Here is an 8,847-nt window from a genome sequence, read left to right as displayed (position 1 = left end):
TCATGTTTCACGTGTAGAACACACCTGCCAACTTGGCGTTTATATCGCTCGGCTCCTTCTTGGTGTTGCGATTTTTTTCCGTTAATTTAGTACGTAGGGTGCAACCGCTATAATGAAATGAAAAAGATGGCACAAGTAAGGAATTTGTGGCGGGCCGGATCAGACCAGTGAGAAGACTGATGACCCAAATAAATAAATAAAATACTTAGTCCAAAGCCACAAATGCCAGCAAAACTCTGCCGTGTTATGTCATGTCTCATGTACACATCGCTTCCACTTCTTAAAAATTAAAAAGACTCTTTATCGCAACTTTTTATTTTTATTGGAGTGAGCGGTTTCGATTCTATTTAAGAACCATCTTCAGACTCCAGAACGGTGGGTGGACTCCGCTGAGCGCCGACTCTTGAGCAGTTATTCCAGCGTCGAGGGTCGGCGCAACTTGCTCAGCGGTGTCCACCCACCGTTCTGGAGTCTGAAGATGGTTCTTAAATAGAATCGAAACCGGTCACTCCAATAAAAATAAAAAGTTGCGATCAAAATTGTTTTTAAGTTTTAAAATTTCATTTTAAAGATCGCTGATAATGTTTTCAAAAATTCTAGTTTCACTTCTGGCCTTACAATGATTTCTTGCATTCTGTTAAGGTTTTAGTCTATTTCATCGTTCCACAGTGAAGGATTTTCTTTTAAATCTCTGATTTCTTGAACTCCTCTTTCTGGCATTTCACTACTGAATTATAGTCAGTTGTTACTTGACGATAGTCTCGTAACCATAAATCTGCTTAATAGGAGAAGTACTTTACTGTAGAACATTCGAGAGTAGATCCTATCCTTTAATAGACCAAATATTTAACTCTGGGGAATGACTGGTGTAAATGTTTGGTATACACAATTTGTGTTCTTGTATTTTATTGGCTGCCGTGTACCATACTGTCCCGGTGTACAGCGCGAGGCACGTGAGCTTCCTTCAGCCAGAGCAACCACGGGGCGGCCAAGTTCGTCGCTGTCAGTGCGGAGCAGATCGCTGCACTTCTGTGATTACATGGCCAGCTACTTCTCCCCCGCTCTTCCTTGAACGCAGCAACAGCAGCAGCGTCTTCCCCAGACCCCCACTCCCCTGCAGATGGCCATTTGTGAGTGCTCCTATGCATCCAGTTCGGCCTGCAGGAAGGATGCACTCAGCTTACTCGCGGGTAAAAATGGCGCGCGACGCGCCTGCGCTGCATTCAGTGTTTTAATTACTCAAAGTGCGGCACAATTTTAGATAATTACAGGGGAAGAGCGAGCTCTGAACGGAAGGGTTGGCACTTTTCTCCATTGGCGTCTCCCTCCTTTTCCCCTCCCCTCCCCGTTCCTTCTCCCCACCCACCCCCCTCCTCCCCGTCTCACGTAACACTTAGCCCCACCCCACCGTCGGCTCCTGGTTCTTTTCTTGGCGCTGAGCGGCGAGCGCTCGGTGGTATAAGGGTTCTCCCTGGCCGCTCTCCAGACAGGATAGCCCCTACAGCAGGTGAGCTCCAGGCCTATCCACCCGGACGGTAGTTTTACAACTTAATATGCGCTTCGGGCGCCTGCTTTCTGCGAGTTGGGAGCCGAGCAATGACGAGATTAAGGGGCGCGTAATTAACCTCGCAGCGGGAGAGGCGCCAAGATTTCTGAAATATTCCGCCACCCCCGCCGGGACGCACGATTAGCAGTGTACAAGAGGTGCCAGAGTGCCTCACAGAAGTTGGGTCATAACTTTCTGAGACCTGGCATTCAGTGCGTCAAAATTCACACCTGGCGGACATGTGGCAGATATTAGGTGCCGTGCGGAGATTGCATGGATTGGAGGGTAATTATTACGTGAAGTGCTACATTATTTTATTCGAATGGAATTAGTAAACAGGGTTGTCGTGGCGACAGTGTCCACCCAAAGGGAACGATGCACTCACTCACTTCATAAGCACTCCGTCTTCAGGCCACAAGTGGCCCATCGGGACCATCCGACCGCCGTGTCATCCTCAGGAGAGGATGCGGATAGGAGGGGCGTGTGGTCAGCACACCGCTCTCCCGGTCGTTATGATGGTTTTCTTTGACCGAAGCCGCTACTATTCGGTCGAGTAGCTCCTCAATTGGCATCACGAGGCTGAGTGCACCCCGAAAAATGGCAACAGCACATGGCGGCTGGATGGTCACCCATCCAAGTGCCAGTCACGCCCGACAGCGCTTAACTTCGGTGATCACACGGGAACCGGTGTATTCACTGCGGCAAGGCCGTTGCCCACTCACTTCATAGTGAGCTATAACTTGAAAGCGGTATAATAAACCGATTCGCGATCATAGTGCTCATCTTGCAAAAATACGACAAGGGTATGGACACAAGCAAACAGAAAATAATAGTTTATTATTATGTAAAAGGTGAAGATGAACGTTTTGGGCTGGCCACGAGATGGGTCAGATGTTAATGGTTTCTGTTGGTTGTCACATGATAACTTAACAGTTCTATTTGCTAACAAAAGAAGACACAATCTGTATTTCTTGGTGTCTCGTATTAGAATAACCGGTTTCGATCTTCAGTATTCCCTATCGTCGGCTCCATACATCTAATAAAGAAGAAAACTGATCGTAAGTCGAAAAACATACGTACACTATCTGATCAAAAGCATACGGCCATCTATAAGCGGGCATTAATCTGGTGTTTGTACATCCTCGGCGTTCATGACAGCTTGAAGTCTGCTGAGGGCACTTTCAATGGGGTGTGTGAATGTCTGTGGAGGAATGTCGGACCATTCTTCCTCAAGAGAACCAGAAAGCTAGTGATGTCCGATTCTGGGGTCTTCAGCGAAGTCGAAGTTCTGACCCATCTCAGAGGTGTTCCTCTAGGCAAGCCAGTCAGTTTCAAGCCTCACATATGCTGCTTTGTCACAGAGTGCATTGCCATGCTGATGCAAACAGTCATTGTGTCCGAATTGTTGCTATACTGTATGCAGTACACAATACTGTAAAATATGTTCACATATAGCGTATTTTTAAGCAAAATAAGGGAACCTCACCCTAACCATCAAAAACACCCCATACACTAATATCAACACCTTTTGTATTTTACTGTTGGCAACACCTTTAATGGCAGGTAACGTGCTCCGGGCAATCAGCAAATCCAAACACTTGCACCGGATTGCCACAGGTTACAACACGAATCAGCACTGCAATCACTACCTGTTCCTGACAAAAAGGGATATTCCAAGTCAGACAAAAAGACAGAAAGCCAGACGGCCATCAACGTGATCCTAAAGGATTTCAATTTTACTGACTGAGGTACAGACGTCAGAAAGGGAAACAATGTTGTAATAATGAGTAGTAGGGCACTGCGAGTTCTGGCGGAAACAGCTGACACATTATCTGTCAGCACTTATTTTTCTGGTGTCATATTACAGGTTGTAGACAATTGCGACTGTCTTGTTTTGCTGGTGTCAGCATCAGTACTTCCTTATTTCCAAGGTCATTCCAGGAACCCTCCAAGCACTTCTGCAAATTCTACATGAAGCACCTCCTGCCCCTAGCGCTAATTGCATTCGTGGAAGTGAGACTCGACTGCAGTTTACATGCATATCATATTTAACTGACATCAACACCCCCCACCTCCTTTGCAGCGCCCTGCACATCTGCCAATTTCGTGTGAAGCACCCCACCCCACTTCTACTTTCCTGTGTGCATGAATGCATGAGCTAGAGAACATATGGGGTCAGCAGGACAAAACCTCATATGTTAGGTATGCACCAATACATCTAAGCGAGTGTGCAGTAAGAGTCTGAGATATGGAATTTGTAAGAATATGTCTACCAATTCTACAGGACATTGTGGAGTGATCTACTGGAGTTAGCCCGCCAAACTCTCTGCTGATCAGAAGACACCATAGCTCAGCTCTTCGATGCATGCTGTTCATCGATGGAGGTGGAAGAGTATGATTCAACATTACCAGATGTGCTCACTGAACTATGATCTTAATTTAGTTTGTTTATATACCCAGCAATATTTGAGAGTTTATAAAAACAGCTGCACTTCAATGTAAACAAACTGTTATCACCCAGATTGCATGGATGAAACAATCTCACCACAAGGGTCTGGTAGTAAGCAACAGGTTCTACAATGATGAAGCTGTAAACCAGATCAAGGCGATAGATCACCACCAGCAGTCGCAAAGTATATATAATATCTCTAAAACTGCTTATGATGCAGCAACATGTCGTCGATGAAGTGTAAAGATACTTAGTCATGGAAGGCTGTTCGACAGAAGTTAAGATTGTTGGAGCTAGAACAGTTGCAAGGAGATCAGCATATCTGAGAAACGTTTAAGCCAGTAACCGGCAGTCTGAAAAGGCTGTCATTTACTATGGAAAGAGGCCGAAAAAAGCCGAAGAAGTAGTTGAAGAAGTAAAAGATGAGCGAGTAAATTCTATTACTGACTTCATTAATAATTACAGTAATGTTGAGATAGACAGAACATATGGGGTCAGCAGGACAAAAGCACAAATGTTAGGTGTGCACCAATACATTTAAGCGAGTGTGCAGTAAGAGTCTGAGATATGGAATTTGTAAGAATGCCTGTTTTATTAGACGTAATATTCTTAAAAACTTCGAACATCAAAAATTAGACACCAATAGATATGAAAGCATATGGTCAAAATTTGTGCATGAACAATGCGTGTGACAAATGAAAGCTTCAAAGAGTGATAAAACAATAATATATCTGAACAGCCAAAAAAACTGGTACACCTTCCTATCGTGTAGGGCCCTCAGGACCATGCGGAAGTACCGCAACACAACGTGGCATGGACTCGACTAATGTCTGAAGTATTGCTGGAGGGAAATGGCACCATGAATCCGGCAGGGCTGTCCATAAATGCGTAACAGTACGAGGGGGTGGCGATCTCTTCTGAACAGCAATTTGCAAGGCATTACAGATATTCTCAATAATGTTCATGTCTTGGGATTTTGTTGGGCAGTGGAAGTGTTTAAACTCGGAAGAGTCTTCCTGGAGTCACTCTGTAGCAATTATGGACATGTGGCGTGTCGCATTGACCTGCTGGAATTGCCCAAGTCTGTCGGAATGCACAATGGACATGAACGGATTCAGGTGATCAGACAGGATGTTTACGTACGTGTCACCTGTCAGAGTCATATCTACACTTATCAGGGGTCCCATATCACTCCAACAACACACGCCCCACACCATTACAGAGCCTCCACCACCTTGAACAGTCCCCTGCTGACATGCAGGATCCATGGATTCATGAGGTTGGCTCCATACTAGTACACGCCAATCTACTTGATACAATTTGAAACGAGACTCGTTCGACGAGGCAACATGTTTCCAGTCTTCAACAGTCCAATGTCGGAGTTAACAGGCCCAGGCGAGGCTTAAAGCTTCTTGTCGTGCATTCATGAAGGGTGCACGAGTGGGCCTTCGGCTCCAAGAGCCCTTAAACCAGCTACATCCAGCACGGGTAAAAAAGACTGAACAAACTGTCTCTATGGTATAAACATTACGATGGCTTGAATGAAAACATAGATCGATTATGACTACTTACAGCATCCGCTGCCTTAAGGAATACAGGTCATACAAACTAAATATTATCAGCCATGTCTGAGCTTTGAGAAAGATGCATCATCGAGTAATCACGGAGACAGTTGTTTTTGAACTTCACGCACGTGCACGTAGAAAGTTTCTGCGCAGACTTGTGATAAAGCAAGTATTGGAAATGAATCACGATTCATACCTGCCAATACAGGTGTTAAACTTCTGTAAAGACAATGGTTTGCTGTCTTTCCCTCCCCATATCTCTCACCGCCTCCAGCCCCTTGGCATATTTGTTTATGGACCATTCAAGAAATACTACTTTACAGCTGTGGACAACTGGCTCATTAGCAACACTGTAACAATTTATGACATTCATAATCTAGCAAATAGTGTCTCTGGAAATGCCATGACACCAAATAATATTGTGGCAGGATTCAAAGCTTCAGGGATCATGCCATATAACCCAGATATTTTTAAGGACGAAGATTTTTTGTCTAGTTTTGTAACTAATTGTCGGCTTTCTACAACACCAGAAGACCAACAACCTTCTATGTCAGTAGGAGACCAACAGCTTCTACATCTGCAGAAGTCCATCAGCCTTCTACATCCACGGAAGTCGCTCAGCCTTCTACAACAGGAGGCGTTCAACATCCTTCTACATCGATATTAGCCAACATCACTGAAAAGGAATCATCACTTGTTATTGCTGGCCTTGAAGCTATCTCTCCCATTGTTACGCCAGAAGAAATTCGCCCTCTACCAAGAGCAGGAGAACATAAAACAAGTGGTAAAGGCAAGCAACCTTTAAAGTCCTTTATTCTTAAAGATACTCCTAGAAAAAATAAAATAGAGCAAGACACAAAGGAGAGGGAAAGAAGGAAGTCCATTAAGACAGAGAAAGGCAAATTAAAACTACTGAAGTCATTTGGTTGCGAACAAAATAAGCAGCTCGACAAACCAAGGAAACAAGACGAAAAAACTGTGAAGCCTAAAAAAAAAAGAAACATGAATCAGTCTCTGACGACGACTCATTTTGTTTGGTGTGTCTTGAAACTTATTCTTCATCCAAACCGGGTCATGATTGGGCAGAGGACAGCCTTTTTTACACTTGTGTTAACTGCCAATCAGACCCATGTTTCTCTTCAGAATCGGAGTGACTTGCGTCAACTAAGGGCCTGTGAGGCTATCTATTTTTTTTATAATCTTATGTTTAAACGTTGTTTAACAAATGTTAATTTTTCTAAAACTAAGAAATTTATTAGAACAATGTAAAAATACATTATATTCATTTTTTAATTTAACTTAAACATATTATTTTTTCGTTTAAATATGTTTGTATACTTTGAAACAACAAAACACTTTCAAAATATATGTTTTGGTTACTATTATCCTGAATTCCCGCACCGTACCAGCTGCTCAAAGGCGTCTCAACTTGACCCATAACTGATCAGTTTTATCCAGACTGTGTTAAATTGATACATGTGGCAAAGTTTACAAAGTATTTTTCAGACACCATAAATTTATTTTTATAAAGCTTTGAAATGTACTAACTTAGAACCATATAGTTATATTACATTACTACGTTGCATTTCTTTCAGTACAATTATAGAGAAAACGTACAGAAACCAGAAAGTAAAAACCGTATCAACCAGACCTATCTGGTGATGAATCTCCTCATACAGTTCAGGAAGTAGTGTTTCGGTCCCTTGACCATGTGGTGCATTCTGCATTCAAGTCATGTCATGATGAAAAATGCTTCATCTGTGCAGATGGGATGGAAACCCTCCCATTCTCATACTATTCACTTGAGTGATTTGTGTGTGTGTGTGTGTGTGTGTGTTGGTGGTTGGGTGGGTGTATGTGTGTGCGTCTGTGAACTGTATATATTATTATGTGTACCATGTACTTGACTAAACACTGTGTGTGCTAGTAAAAAACTTGTATATACTTTGTGTGTGTTTGTGTGTGCATATGTGGTTCTTTACCTGCTGCTGCTAGTCCACATACAGTGTAAATATTGTAATTAATTTAAAAAGTCATCTTACTACAATTATCTATGCTAGATGATCAGTTGCTGCTAGTTAATAAAACCATTCTGCATTTATGCAATCTCTTTTTACAAAAACAAAAGCATCGTTGCTGCTATAATTTATCTCTCCTATTATCATAATTACTATATAATTGCTCAGTAGCTGTTGCGCAAAAACAAATCAGTCCTCATGTATGCAGTCTCTTTTTTGAAGAAAATGGTATTATTTCTGTTCATATACCGTATACTGGCGCACTATCGGGGAAAATAGGACGAATATTGAGGAAACGCCGAGTGGGAACTGTCTTTGGCCCACCAAATAAAACACAAGTATTATTGGGAAGTGTCAAAGACTATCTCGGTTTGCGGAAGGTCGGCATATACAAGATTCCGTGTCAATGTGAGAAGACTTATATTGGACAGACAGTGTGCACCATCAAAGATCGTTGCCGAGAACATCAGAGGCACACTCGTCTTGGGTACCCTAACAAATCGGTGGTCGCAGAGCACTGTTTGTCCGAAAATCACGAAATGGACTACCAACATACCAGGGTCTTGGCACAGACATCTGAATACTGGGACAGCGTCTTTAGAGAGGCTATCGAAATTCGTGCCAGGGACGGACTCAACAACCGAAATTGCGGCTACAACCTCAGCAGGGCATGGTAACCAGCATTGAGTCTAATTAAAAAGGCGCTCAGCAAAGGAAACGAACGGGCGACCAGGACCGATGAGGCAATTACATCGAGGCCACCACAGACGCAGACGTCAGCGTCTCAGGGACCGCTGACGCGCGGGCGCGGACCGCGGAGAGAACGCCTCGCGAGGGGAGGGGATTTAATACGACCATCCCCTCCCCCCCTCCCCGCCCCGTCAACGCACCTGCCGATGGCGACGTCTGATCGTCGAAATATTGTGCCCGTTGGACACTATGGACTGGCAGTACACCCGTGGACTGTTCGAGCATGAAATATGCCGGGGGCAACTGAATAATCATGTAAATAAATGTGTTTCATTATTCCATTACAGAACTGTCTGTTGATATTCTGAAGTTTGCCCAGGTACCCTGATTGTCTCCTGCTCCTAGCCTACGAATTACTGTTGTGACCATCCCAGATATAGGGTGACACAGGAAAACGGGAACATTTCCACACTCCAACAAAACTAGAAGTGATGAAGGAAAGAAATTGCATTCATACTAATTGAAACCTTACAACTTTGCCATTTATGAAACACTGATTTATCATTTTTTAAAAATTAC

At 43.5% G+C, this 8,847-nt stretch overlaps 1 pseudogene; it reads right to left on the bottom strand.

The window, feature by feature from the left end:
- Window positions 1-2,144: 2,144 nt before the first annotated feature.
- On the bottom strand, window positions 2,145-2,261 carry LOC126263918 (5S ribosomal RNA; annotated as a pseudogene).
- Window positions 2,262-8,847: the final 6,586 nt, after the last annotated feature.

The sequence above is a fragment of the Schistocerca nitens genome, chromosome 6, assembly GCF_023898315.1.
Source record: "Schistocerca nitens isolate TAMUIC-IGC-003100 chromosome 6, iqSchNite1.1, whole genome shotgun sequence".
Lineage (NCBI taxonomy): Eukaryota > Metazoa > Arthropoda > Insecta > Orthoptera > Acrididae > Schistocerca > Schistocerca nitens.
This window is presented reverse-complemented; position numbering and strand designations above follow the sequence as displayed.